The following is a 13656-nucleotide window of genomic DNA, read 5'->3' as shown; positions in this document are numbered from 1 at the left end:
TAAGTTGTTTGGTTTTTAATTTAGTGCCAAAGGAAGTTAGGACTTCAAAGTTGGACTCACATTGTAAAAAACAAATAATGGTAGGTTATGCAGATAATGGCTATCGACTGTGAGATAAAATGGATAGAAAAATTGTTCATGCCAGGAATGTGATTTTTCATGAGAATCGAATCAACAGTTTTAAAGAACTAAGGCTGGAAGAGCAGGAATATGAGTCGGAGCAGGATTTAGAGGAGCAAAGAAGTGAAAACCAGGACAAAGCAAAGCAGGAAGAAAATTCTGAAGACAAGGAAGTGCCAGATATTGATGAGAATATAAGTATGCCTAGAAGAAGCTTAAGAATTAAGAAGACTCCACAACACTTAGAAGACTATGACCTAACTGGTTGTGAAGAAGATTTTAATTTGTTGGCAGCTCTATCAGCTGACTGTATAATGAATGATGTGCCTATGACGTACACTGAAGCAGTCAAGGATAGTGGGTAGAAGTGTGCCATAACAGAAAAACTTGATGTAATAGAGGAGAGTGAGATTTAGGAATTAGTGCCACCACCACCTAATGAAAAAATAATTGATGTCAAATGGATCTTCAAAGAAAAGGAAGTGAATGCGAAAAGGAAGAAAAAAGCCAGGTTAGTGGCACGTGGGATTCAACAAACAAGTTTAAATGAAAATGTATATGCACCAGCTGCACGAATGTCCACAATAAGAGTGCTTATATGTTTATATATTGAGGAGAACTTGTTAATTCAGCGACTTAATGTAAAGTCAGCATTCCTTTATGGAAAGTTGGAAACCCCTATTTATATGTACATACCAGAGGGTCTGATAGTTAAAGATACAAATTTGGTTTGTAAACTTAAAAAGGCTCTTTATGGTTTGAAACAGTCGCCAAAATGTTGGAACTCACTTTTTAATTAAACCTTGGTGGAAATGGGTTTTCAACGATCCAAAAAGGATTCATGTTTGTATTTTAATGATTTTACATATCTGTTAATTCACGTCGACGACTTGATTCTATTTTCCAAATGTGTCAAAGATTTAAATTTTGTGAAGAGTAATTTGTCTAAACACTTTAAAATGAATGAGTTTAAAAATAATCGAATTATATTTTTAAATCTTGAGATAAATCAGGTTGAAAATGTACTGTATATATTATCTCAAAAGGATTTAATATCTAAGGTTTTGCATACCTTTAATATGAGTAACTGCAAAACGAGTTGTATCCCTATGCAACCAAAGTTAAAGTTATGTAATGGAAAAACAGAAGCCTCAGTAAATGTGCCATACAGGGAATTAATAGGCTGTTTAATGTACATTATGTTAGGCACACGGCCAGATCTAAGTTTTTCTATTACATACTTCAGTCAATTCCAGAATAACTTTAATGTCGAACATTGGAATTATTTAAAACATGTTCTGAGGTACCTTAAGAGTAAAGACACTTTTGGTTTAAAATTTGTGAAAAGATTCAAAGTCAAAGTAAGTGCTTTTTCCGATTTTGCAAACGACGTAAATGACCGAAAAAGCGTTACTGGGTATGTAATAAAAATTGGTGACAATCCTGTATACTGGAAAAGTAATAAACAAAATATTGTAGCACTCTCTAGTGCCGAATCCCAGTATATCTCTGTCATCATGCATTGCGGAAAGTTTGTTTTTAGGGCAAATGTTATCAGAGATTTTACATCAAAGTGTTTTTCCTATTAACATACATGAGGATAACCAATCGTGCATAAAGATTGCCTCTACCTTAGAATCCAAGAGTAGCAAGCATATAGATGTAAAACATCATTTTGTTCGAGATAATGTTTTAAAGAAGAATGTCTTTTTAAATTATGTTTCAACTGAGAATCAGCAAGCTGATATATTTACCAAATCTCTGTCCAAAGGAAAATTTGTTTAAGTTTAGAGACTCTTTAACTATTACAAATGTCTATTAATTTGTTTACTACTGTTTGCATTTTCTTTAGTATTACAGAATTGGGAAAGTGTGTAGATATTTATATACAATTCTGTATTTGTGCGTAGTGTGTTGTCTACCAACAACATAGTAAATATCGATCGGTCTGCCTCTATTAAAAACACGTGGAAGTCCGAGGTTATGTTTTTAGTTTTTTTCACGTTTTTGTATGTTCATTATTTTTCTGCCTTTTTTAAGATTAATAAATCTTTTATAAAGTTTCTAGTGAGTTTCTGTACATTTAACACGATGAGTAATTCCATACTGCTTTCATCAGAAAAGAAATTCGAGCCAATACGTTTCATATTTTCTGGTCTACTCGTCTGTGTAAAAAATGTCAATACACCTTAGTCAGCCTATAATAGTCCGATCCATCAAACCTATCAATCCATCCAACCAATCAACCCATATGGCTCAAACCCAGAGTCCTATGGTTGGAACCTTTGGTGTGACTCACAAAAGACACACTTTTGGCTTGTGGTAAAACTTTACATCTATGATAGTCTCAGATACAGTTTCCATTAAATGTTGTATGCTATCTGCGAAATTTTTATAACATATTCTAAGTTTCTTGTAAATTAAATTTCATGACGTCATAGAGACGTAACATATCTCCAACCGCAAAAAGTAAAAATAAAAGTAAAGTAAAATAATCACGGCATTTTAAACACATTGCAGGTATGCAGGTTAAATAAACCGCATATCTCCAGTTCCTCTTTGTGCGAGGGTAAAATATAAATATTTCCGTAGTTATGACGCAAGGGGATGAGCGTAAATTTAGCAATTTAAATTGGAATTTCTCGCATATTTTAACTGGAGAGGCACGATTTAGGGAAACACAAGTGAAACTACCACGCCTCGCCTCTCTTAGCCCTTATATCGATCTTCGCGGTCTGTGCAGTCAGGGCATCTTTATATCTTGTTGCTCTCTAATTGTTGAATTTGAAAACGTAAAAATGGCGTCAGAACAACTGTCACTTGTCATAAATTTTTTTGATAAGGTCACTATAATATAGTCACTATATGCCCTTTTGACATATAACAATAAATAAAATCATTTTATTGTTTTATGACATTTTTATTTGCGAATAAACAAGATATACACAAGCACAAAAAAAGCCACGGGAAAAATTACTCTTTTTTGTCGCGTATCGCGCCATTGTTGACGGGTAATTGCTCTTCTTTATTATCGCATTTTATTTGTAAAATTTTTGGTGGATTAGTTACAAAGTTGGGTTAATAAAATCATTCATGAGAACACAAAATTCATGATAATCGAGGAGATTTATGACTTATGAGCCCATAGATGAAGTAATTTAAAACGAGTCATTATTTACAGATGCACGTTCTCCTTTTTACAAAGAACTGTAATTATTTTCCTAAAAAATATGTTTGAGAGAGAAAGTAAAAGTGATTGGGAGATTTTGGCAGGCAAAATTAAATCGATTTTGAATTTGACAAGTTCATTTATTGAGGCGTAAATTCATGCCACTACCATATATATGTTCTAAGATGTTCTATGTAGTTATATTTTTTATTATTTTTATATCTTGCTTATTTTTATTAATATTTCTGTGGACAAGTTGACCCCGAAGTATGTCTGATATAATAAATTGGGCTATGAAGTCCCAGAATTTAATAACTGTCACTTGTCACTTGAACTAAGAAATGACAGATAACCTAAGCTATAAGGTCACGAAATCTTTTTAAAGGCTCTCTAAATATTGAGTGAAATATTTATTTCACTTTTGAATTTCGCGTGGAATTCTACGTATGTTTCATGCATCATGTCGTATACCTAAAGTCAACAGTTATCGAAAAAAAGACTACCAAAGATTATTATTGAAGTTCACCTTACGAGTCACCTTATCCCTGAGAATTTTTATACAAAGCAAAATTCCATTCATTCGTATTTTTTTGTTGGCTGGTGACCGTGTATTTTCATAGAAACTGTATGACAGTTGTACGCCAAACAGATATTATCAAGTGTGAAGTGTACGAGCAAAGTTGCGGTTTTCACAATGGTAAAGTTAACGGAACGAGAAAAAATAGAAATTCTGTGCATGGTTGGGTTTGGTGATAGAACACGTACTCAAAGAGAAGCTGCTCATACATTCAATGAAATCCATCCTGATCATCCTCCGATATGTCAAAAGGTAGTGAGTAGAATAGAGGCTAAATTTAGAGAATTCGGTCATGTTAGAGATCTGCCGAAATCTGGTCGTCCTGCTCGAGATGAAAATGAACAACTTGACGTTTCGCTTTCTTTGGAAGAAAATCCAGGCACTCCTCTGTCGCAGATTGGGGCAAATTTACACATGGCGAAATCTATAGTTCACCGATTAGTTAAAAAGCACAAATTAATATCACCCCTACAAAGTTATTCCTGTGCAAGAGTTATTTGATGACGATTTCGATTGGTGAAATGAGTTTTGTGAACGCTTACAAAAACATGTGCAATCTAAATAATAATTTAGTAACAAATATTATTTTTTCCGATGAAGCCACGTTCTGTTTGAATGGTAGTATTAACAGACAAAATTGTCGATATTGGGCAATAGAAAATCCGCATTGGATGATGGAGGTAAACACCCTGTAACCTCAAAAACTAAATGTCTGGTGTGGAATAGTGCGAGGAAGAGCAATAGGTCCCTTTTTCTTTGAACAGACTTTAACGGGACAAGTGTATCTCGATTTTTTCCAATTTGAATTAGTTCCAGCATTACTAGCTTTATTTCCAAATCCATTGGACCCAGACTATCCTGACGAAGAACTAATTTTCCAGCAAGATAGCGCTCCTCCGCACTATGCTGCCACTGTGCGTACATTTTTGGATGAAACCTTTCCCAATCGGTGGATAGGAAGGAGAGGACCCATCGAATGGCCTGCTAGGTCGCCTGACCTAACATCAATGGACTTTTTTTTGTGGGGTTACCTCAAGTCGAAGGTATTTGTTAATAGGCCAAATAGTCTAGACGACCTAAAAGAGAGAAGTCGCAGAGAAGTGCGCGCCATAACTCCGGAAATGATTGAAAATGTGCAACGAGACTTTATTGATCACCTTGGATATTGTCAAACCGTGAATTGCAACCATTTTGAACATTTAACTTAATTTTTGTTCTTTTTTTATTTGTTGCATAAATCGTCTTTTTTTCGATAATTGTTGACTTTAGGTATAGGACATGATGCATGAAACATACGTAGAATTCCACGCGAAATTGCGCAACCCTGTATATACAAACTTCACGTACAAAAATGCACAACTTGAAATAAAAATCGACGGGTCCAAGCATTTTTTTTTCAACACACCCCTGACTACCAGCTGATGTAGTCTTGAAGCTGATCTTGACATCAGCTGATTTGATAATAGTTGACGTTCTAATTTCATAATTTAATCATTATGAGATTTTGACATTTGACTGGTTTATCTACGTAATTAAAAAATGCTACGATTCATAAAATAAGACCACAGAATTTTGCAGAGGATATGTAAATAAAAATATTTTAGCTTAGGTATTTTTAACAAACAGAGACGGCATTTAAGTTAGAGCCTTGAAAACTAAATCAGCCGATTTAGTAATGTTTGCTTATCTCATTTATTAATTAATTTATAATAAGATTTTGACATTTGCTTGTTAATTTGGTTTAGGCTTAGCCACATGCTATGATTCATGACATCATTCAATACGAATTTAACAGATACAATTGTTACTGCAAAGAGTCCCTCAAATAACTGCAGTTTCCCTAAGAAAAGTGCAATTAAGTTTACAAAAATGATGTAAGGAAAGTATACATGTTTTGGTTATTTTTGACAGATAGAGAGGTCACTTAAGCTAGAAGCCATAACCTCATAATAATTTAAAGTTTTAGCGAAAAAATAAAGATAAGGGCCCACTCCGGTAATACCATAGGCAAGTTTTCACGACTTTCACGAGGCCATCGTGTGGTCTCAGATTCGAATCCTGGCATAAGCATGATTTTTATGTGTGTTATGAGTGTTCGATTAGGTTTTAAGTTGCCGATGGTAACTCATCCTATACACGCCGGTAACCAGGCCGGATGATGCCGAATGCACTACAGGTGAGGTGACATCGTGCATTTCAAGTCTTAAATATTGTTAATAGTTTTAGACTTATTGTTATAAACAAATCGTGCTGGCAAATTGCCTCGTAGCAAACGTAACGAGAATGGTGAAAAGGCATAAAAGCTTTGACCATGACACTGTAAAATCAACTATTGCCTTTAAGCATTAGTTTTGCAGATGCAAACAAGTCAACGCTAGGATTACTTCCTGAATTTAAATGAAAATGTATCTCCTGACTCCCATTCTGTTTCTGAAGAAATTTACATTGATACTAAATCAGCTTTGTTAAGAGTTGAGATTGGATAAAGTATATGATGCAAACAAATAGATCTCTTTTTTCAGCTTAGCTTCAGGTCTCTCGGGACAAACTATTGATCCTCAAGTGCTGGCAATTTTTCATCTTGTTAACGCAAGCAATAGCTGTACAGTTATCCACATGTATACTGCCTAAATTTCAATTATTGGCAAGACATTTAAGCCTAAAAGTATTGCCTAAATGCCTAATCTTATTCTTTGCATGTAAAATGTTTTTAACCCACCCTTAAAGACCTGAGTCCAGAATTTTATGATCAATAACCATGGTTGCATTATATTATTGATTAGAAACAGCAAGAGCTTTTTGTATTTTTCTATCAAATAATTTTATGTAAAGTCTGCCATCGTTCACAGCTGGTAAGGCAGCTACTAAAACTTCAGTAAACCGTGAAAACTCTTTGATTGTACAAGATTCTCTATTTCAATAACTATTTGCTAGCTTTAACACATTAAACCTTATATTTACACTTCGAACATTATAGATTACTCAATTTTAACAAAAGAAATTAAATTGATATAATAAATTATTGTAAATATTATTGATATTGTTATACTCTGGAAAATTTTTCGCTTATGCCAACGAGTGAACGAAAATTCAGAACGCAACATAATATGTCATTTGCTAGCAACCTACTAATAGTCCACGTCCGCTGTTATTTAATCAATATAATGCCCGTATCTCCTATACCTAATTCCTAAGGAATTTGAATAACTTTTCGTTATTAAAATAGCAATTAAAATAAATGACTTAACATTAATAACACCATGTATATATGATTTAATTTTTGCTGGCAGGCAGAGAGGACACTTAAACCTTGACAGCAAAATCAGCTGATCTGGTAATATTTGCCCTCCTTATTCCCTAATTCATTTACAATCTGAAAAGCTCTAGGTTTATGTGGATTGAGCTTAAAATGCTTACTCGATCATTCTATACGGATTTGACATGTACAATTATTACTCCGAAGAATCCCCCCAGTAAGTGAAACTTCTCAACTCTCCTAAAAAATTACAGATTGCTTGAGCTGTAAGGTCTCGGAATCTTTTAAAAGGTTATGTAAGTTAAGTATACATATATATACAATATATATAAGTATACATATATATGAATTGGTTATTTTTGACAGACAAAGGGGGCACATAAGTTAGAGCTTGACAACTAAATCAGGTGATTTCGTAAGTTTTGATTTTCTCATTCATAAATTCCGTTACAATAAAATGTTAACATTTGGGTAAAGGGGAACGTAGAAGTCGAACGAGATGTCAGGCTAATGATAGTGGAACTTATGTACTATTTTTTTAAAGGCCACCACTGTGACGACATATCTTCGAAATCATCAAGTCATAGTGATGAATTATAAAATTTGATATTTTATAATTCATATATATTTTTATTAAACTGATTACAGCTTAATATAACCTTAAAATTCGTTGGTTCAGACCAAATGGTTTTTACAGATTCAATAATTATTGTGAGAGGAGTCTTTTATCCTTTAGGTTGTATTGTCAAAGTCATTTGTCATTAATGTGCCAAATGATCTGATCAATAAAGTCACGATATCTTTTGAAAGGTTCTATAAGTAAGATTTTTCTAACTAATATGAAAGTAATATAGCTTAACTAACTAGTTTAACTTCTTAACCAAATTTCGTGAAAAATCGTGTTCAGGTAAGTTTTTTGTTTGACACTTCAGATTAGCTCATTTTATTATTTTTTTTGCAAGCAGAGAAGGCACACAACTTAACTGGATTTTAAGCCTGCTTTGATTTTGGTTTACGAAACCCCTCTATCAAATTCTGCATCTGGTCATCATGTCATGAATATATTAAATGACAAAATTTAACCTTTACAGATCTATTTGGTGATGATTCAACATTGGGTTGCTGTTAACTACTTCATACAAAATGTTTTGGACAGATCAATTCATTACTGAAAAGAGTCTTGTGCAAGTGTCTTATTATGCGCTTCTTAGGTCATGATATCTTAAAAAGCAAAAGTGATATGTTTAAGTTTTGACCAAAATATTCATCGATTTGACATGTCAATTAGTATGAATATCATATAATACTGAAAAAAACTAGGATTTGCTTTCTGTCCCACAAAACCTATAATTGTCTGCCACTTGTCACATGCCTGGCTATGGCATCTACACCTAAGAGAGCACAAGTGACGCCACATAAATAATTAAATATTAACAACCTTATCACTTGTCTAATATGATTGATGCTATCAGATCTTATAAGGTCATCGCAATATATGGAAGATAGTGATTAGCGTTACTCTTGTAATTGCTTTACACTAAACTCTCCAATCTCGATTGTATCTCGCGTATAAAATGGTTGTTTTATTTCTTATCCCGACTAACGTAAAAGAGCACTTAGCACGAGTAGAAGCAATCGCTTGTTAAGTGACGACAATGGATTAAGTTTCTCCTCCTCTTCGTGTTTTATCGCAGTGGACATAATTTTAAAGGAGAACAATAATGGGACTCTGGAAATTGTCTCTTTTCCCGCCGTGTAGAACTAAATAGAGCGAATTGATCGTTTCCACGTGAGCAGCCAATAAATCATCCCACGTCGACAGGTCCATTATTTCATGAGCCATTTGACAATAACGCGACTTCTTTCCATTAAACAGAGCGAGTGGAATTTTAAAATGGTCGACGGCAGTAAAAGTTCATTATTCTTCACGTATAATATGTTTATAAATAAAAAATATAAAAATGGTAAAAGTCGATCACAACAGTTCCGTGCCTGGAACCAATTAAAGGAATGACTCCTGTTCGTGATAAGTATAAAGCTGTAAAAGGAATAACCGTTACGATGCCGTTTTATGATTATTTTTACTGGGGTTATCGTGGTCGCTTTCCACCTCATATAACTTCTTTTACCTTTGTAGAAAATTTATATTTTATAGAGGAGAGACAATGTAGTATTATATTTGCGTCAGATTTTATGACAAATGAAAAGCAATATTTACAAATGACAGGGATTATGGACTGAAAATCTCTATCAACCTGGTTGATATTGACAGTCGATCATCTTATTACAGTTACGTGTAAAAGTTACACAAGTTTTAAAAATAAAGCCTGTCAATTGATTGAAATGTCAGACGCCTAACCTAAAAAGTAGTTTACACAACCTCATAAAATATTTAATATATTTTAATGACAAATGACAATCAGAATGTTTTAAAATACAAGGCTTATTGCAGTAAAAAATGACTTTATATAATGCATTAAACTGCAAATTTTCCTGCGAATAGACCCTGTTATATTAAAATTCAACAATAATAGTTCATAAGAAAGACATTATACATAACCTTCAAAGGCGTATCGTGACTTTATTGCCCGAACCGTCTGTCAATTTAAACTAAATAACAAGTGGCAGTGATAATTCAACCTAACTGAAAATACGAATGACTCCTTGCAGTAAGAAATTAATCTCAAACTGCAAAATGAACTGGACAAATCCGTCAAAAATTAAATATGAAATAAAACAAAGCACTTTACATTACTTTAGAGCTTAAATCATTTGTCATTTGATAGTGACAATGTGATTCAATGCAGGAGACTCCTTGCAGTAATGAGTTATTTGATTAAACTCACCTTTGCATGACGTCATGAGTCCTAACGGGTACAGCAGGACATACAGAAAGTAAAATAAGATGAGAAGTTATCACATGTCGCGTTTCCGACGCGACTATAGCGCACCCTTTACAGCCATTCGAATTATCTGAGATATAAATATTGATAATGGATATTGCAGGTAGTTACAATGCCGACTGAGGTATGTCAAGAAAAACAGAATATTCCGATTCAGTTTAATGCGAGAGATTTAAATTTAAGGCTTGCAGGTACTATACATTCATGACCAATATATCTTGCAAATTATTAAAGATAATAGAAAGGCTATATTTAGAAAAAATATGTGCATATTATAGCAAAACGAATTTTTAAGTCTTTCCGAGCACATTAAAAAGAAATACAGTTTTTTCATCTTTATTTTTGCTAGATTTTAATATTTTTCAGGTTTTATCATCTGAAATTTCGCCTTTTGAAAATATATACATTTTTTATTGCTGCTCATAGGCTCATAATATATAAATCTTCAAAAAAAGAAAACCAAACTATCAGCTGATAAAATTAAATGATTGTGAGAAAAAAATCGATTAAAATTTCCAATTTATTTCAAAACATGAGTATTAAAATCAGTTGAGGTTTTGTTCAAGAGGATTAAAATATGGTTTCAAATGCAAAGATTGGTCTAAATTATAACCTTTTTCTATATTTCCTATAGTTTGCAGGATAAATACTATAAACCAAAAGGTCAGAGACATAAAGGTATTGTCTCCTTACGAGCCTTGAATATAATGCGACATTTTTTTCACACAATAGCATTTTCACAAGTTTCTTCTCACTTGTGGATTTACTTCTGGTCATGAAAGTGAAAACACATAAACCTCCATACCAAACAGCAAGAGAAAACTGCTAAGGAAAAGAACTTTAATAAAAAAAAACAAATTGAAGATTTTTGAATAAATAAAGATCTTATAAAATAAACTAATATTTATATTTCATTAGATTCGAATATATTTGGATAATACTAGTAGAGCGCTAATATTACAGTTTAAAATTGAAAGAACCCAAAACTTATGAGAATGGGAAAAATATAAAACGTGAGTCATGAAAAAAGTTCAAGCAACAGACTTAAAAGTGAGAACATTGACAGGTATGACTGTCAAAATCAGCTATTAATATCAAGTTGTTGTTCGGTGTTGCCCTTTCTAGCTATTGAAACTATTAATTGTCAAGTGTCAAAAATAAAGTGTGTGAAATGTGCGATCATTTGACGTCTCTCTACTCTCTCTTTCTCTATGGGTACACCCCAAAATATAAATTCTTTTAAGCCAAATGACAAATGATATTCCGGCTGCCCTATTATCTTAAAAACTACAAAAAATTACATTAAACTAATTGTTATTAAGAGAATAATTTCCAATAATTTTTATTTAAGGTCCAAAAAAACGTATTCCGAACTTTTACTCAGCATTTCTACAGTCATAACTGACCAACTCAGTTTAAACTTGGACAGCTTGTCTTCCATTTAACCTCGTGGTTTTCATGACTATCTATCTTGAAAACCACACAAGATAATGATATAAACTCAATGGCAGTTTATTAATATATGGTTTGTCTAGAATACTTAATTAAGTTCCAAAACAATTTATCCAGAACTTTCTAAGTTATTGAGCATTTTTACAATATTTCCTGATTAACTCAGTTTATGCTTTGAACAATTTGGCTTCCAGTTGACCTTGTGTATCTTGAAAACTATAGATATATATATATAAATTCAATTACAGTTTATTAAGACAGTATTAATCTAGAAACTTTGATAAAGGGCCAAGAAAATGTATCCAGAACTTTTCACGTTATTTAGAATTTATACAGTCACGCCTAACTAAGTCACCTTATGCTTTGAACATTGCGCTTCCATTTAAACGGACCTATCTTGATAACCAAAGAAGATATTGACATAAACTCAATTATTTTGATTAAAACACTGTTGATCTTAAGCCTTTAATAATACCCCAACACGATTTATCCAGAACTTTCCAAGTTATTCAGCACTTTTTCAGTCATAACTAACGAACTTGGTTTTGAGCGTTTGGCTTCCATTTGACCCCATGTATCTTAAAATCAACAGAAAATATTGATATAAACTCAAATACAGTTAACCTTAGAACATTGAAAGATTAGAATTAGTAAACAAGAACTTTGTTTGAGTTCAACATGTGCTCAGGGCTAACGGGGGTGTTTTGTTTACAAACATGTTCACCAATTCTCTGTTGTCAAGTTTACACACATTTTGAAAAGAGGAAATTTTCAGCTATATATTAACAATTATAGTAATGTTAATTTAATTATAAATTAGTTTGATATTAAATTTTGGATTAAAAATGAAAAGTAAAATTAGGTATATCTTATTCTTAGCGCAAAAATAAGATATTCAAAGCAAAACAAACATTATTAGCATTCTTATTTCTAAAACCGCTTCTAAAAAAATTGTAATGGCAACACCGCAAGCAGAAGCTGATATCATGTTGCGAAATGTCATCTTGTCAACCGGCTTTGCGTTTATATGCGGCATTTGTGACATATTTTTGCACAAGTTCTGTGATTTTTCCTTAGGTTTTGGTTGAAAAGGGAAAAACGTCTCATTTGAGTGCTTTTGTGAGCTGCTACGATGGTAAAAACTGATGCCGTTTGTGCCGCACCATGGAAAAAAGGCGATTCAAGCCGATCTTTTCACAAGTAAATGCCGATACATTCAGAACATCATATCAAGGGAGAACCGGCATCATAAAGGAAGAATAGGGAGTCAGAGGTAAAGGAAGAAAGGAAGAAAGAGAAATAAACCTAAATAAAAACTTATTAAGAAATCTATAATAATTATAAAATATTTAATTTCCATAAAAATGCTTTTGATTAGATAGGTACCTTTACTCTAATGAAGGACGTTAAAAAAAGCATAAAGAGTTCATAAACAATAATATTGTTTATAATTTAAAGCATAATCTATTATTAATAAATATTTATGATGTAAATATTTTTAACGACGTCACTGGTAAAGATTACTTGTGTCGTTGTAATCAACATTGCAATCGAGCGACGTTGCGATTGCCTTTTTCTTTAATATACGTTATATAATATAGTAATCTAAATAAAAATCATTCGGTATATAGATATAACTAATTACTTTGCTAAGGTAATTGTTATATTTATCAATTTATGCAATTTTGCAAAGTAAGCAAGTGCGAGATGTCCGGTCGAGACACAGTTAATATTGTAATAAGCAGATAGGATCAATAATCGATGTAGATAAGTTGTTTTAGGATTTTATTTTAATGGCCTACAAAAGAACCCCTAACCTAAGACCCTTATTACAATCTGTATTCATTTAACTTTGACTATTGACTATTGACTTTATAGAGTATCTTATCAAATTCTAATAAAAAAATGCTTCATATTTTATTAAAAAGGAACAGTAGCCTTATTTTGTGCCTGTCAAGATAACTGACAAATTTTTATGATAATATAATAAAGTATTTTTTTTTTCATTTCTACATAAGCATTTGGCATCACTACATCAGAGATGTTGCAAGCAAAAAAACTGCCCATAGTTCCACGGCAATGATAATTCTAGCCTTTTAATGTCTTAAGCAGTTAACTAAGACAGTATTTATCTTGAATCTTTAGTTAAGGTTCAAAGCAAATTATCCAGAACGTTTTA

At 32.5% G+C, this 13656-nt stretch overlaps 1 protein-coding gene and 1 long non-coding RNA gene across 5 annotated transcripts in view; one reads left to right on the top strand and one right to left on the bottom strand.

Annotated features, from left to right (window-relative positions):
* Positions 1-13656, bottom strand: part of LOC126746511 (neurexin-1) — a 336936-nt gene that overhangs the window by 227782 nt on the left and 95498 nt on the right. The window lies entirely within an intron of this gene.
* Positions 5372-13656, top strand: part of LOC126746552 (uncharacterized) — a 68141-nt gene continuing 59856 nt past the window's right edge. The window contains exon 1 of the long non-coding RNA XR_007663926.1: positions 5372-5451. This is a non-coding gene — a long non-coding RNA (uncharacterized LOC126746552). The remainder of the gene's footprint in view (positions 5452-13656) is intronic.

This window comes from Anthonomus grandis, chromosome 2 (assembly GCF_022605725.1).
Source record: "Anthonomus grandis grandis chromosome 2, icAntGran1.3, whole genome shotgun sequence".
NCBI classification, from domain to species: domain Eukaryota; kingdom Metazoa; phylum Arthropoda; class Insecta; order Coleoptera; family Curculionidae; genus Anthonomus; species Anthonomus grandis.
Note: the sequence above shows the minus strand (reverse complement) of the source record. Positions and strands in the feature narration are given on the sequence as shown.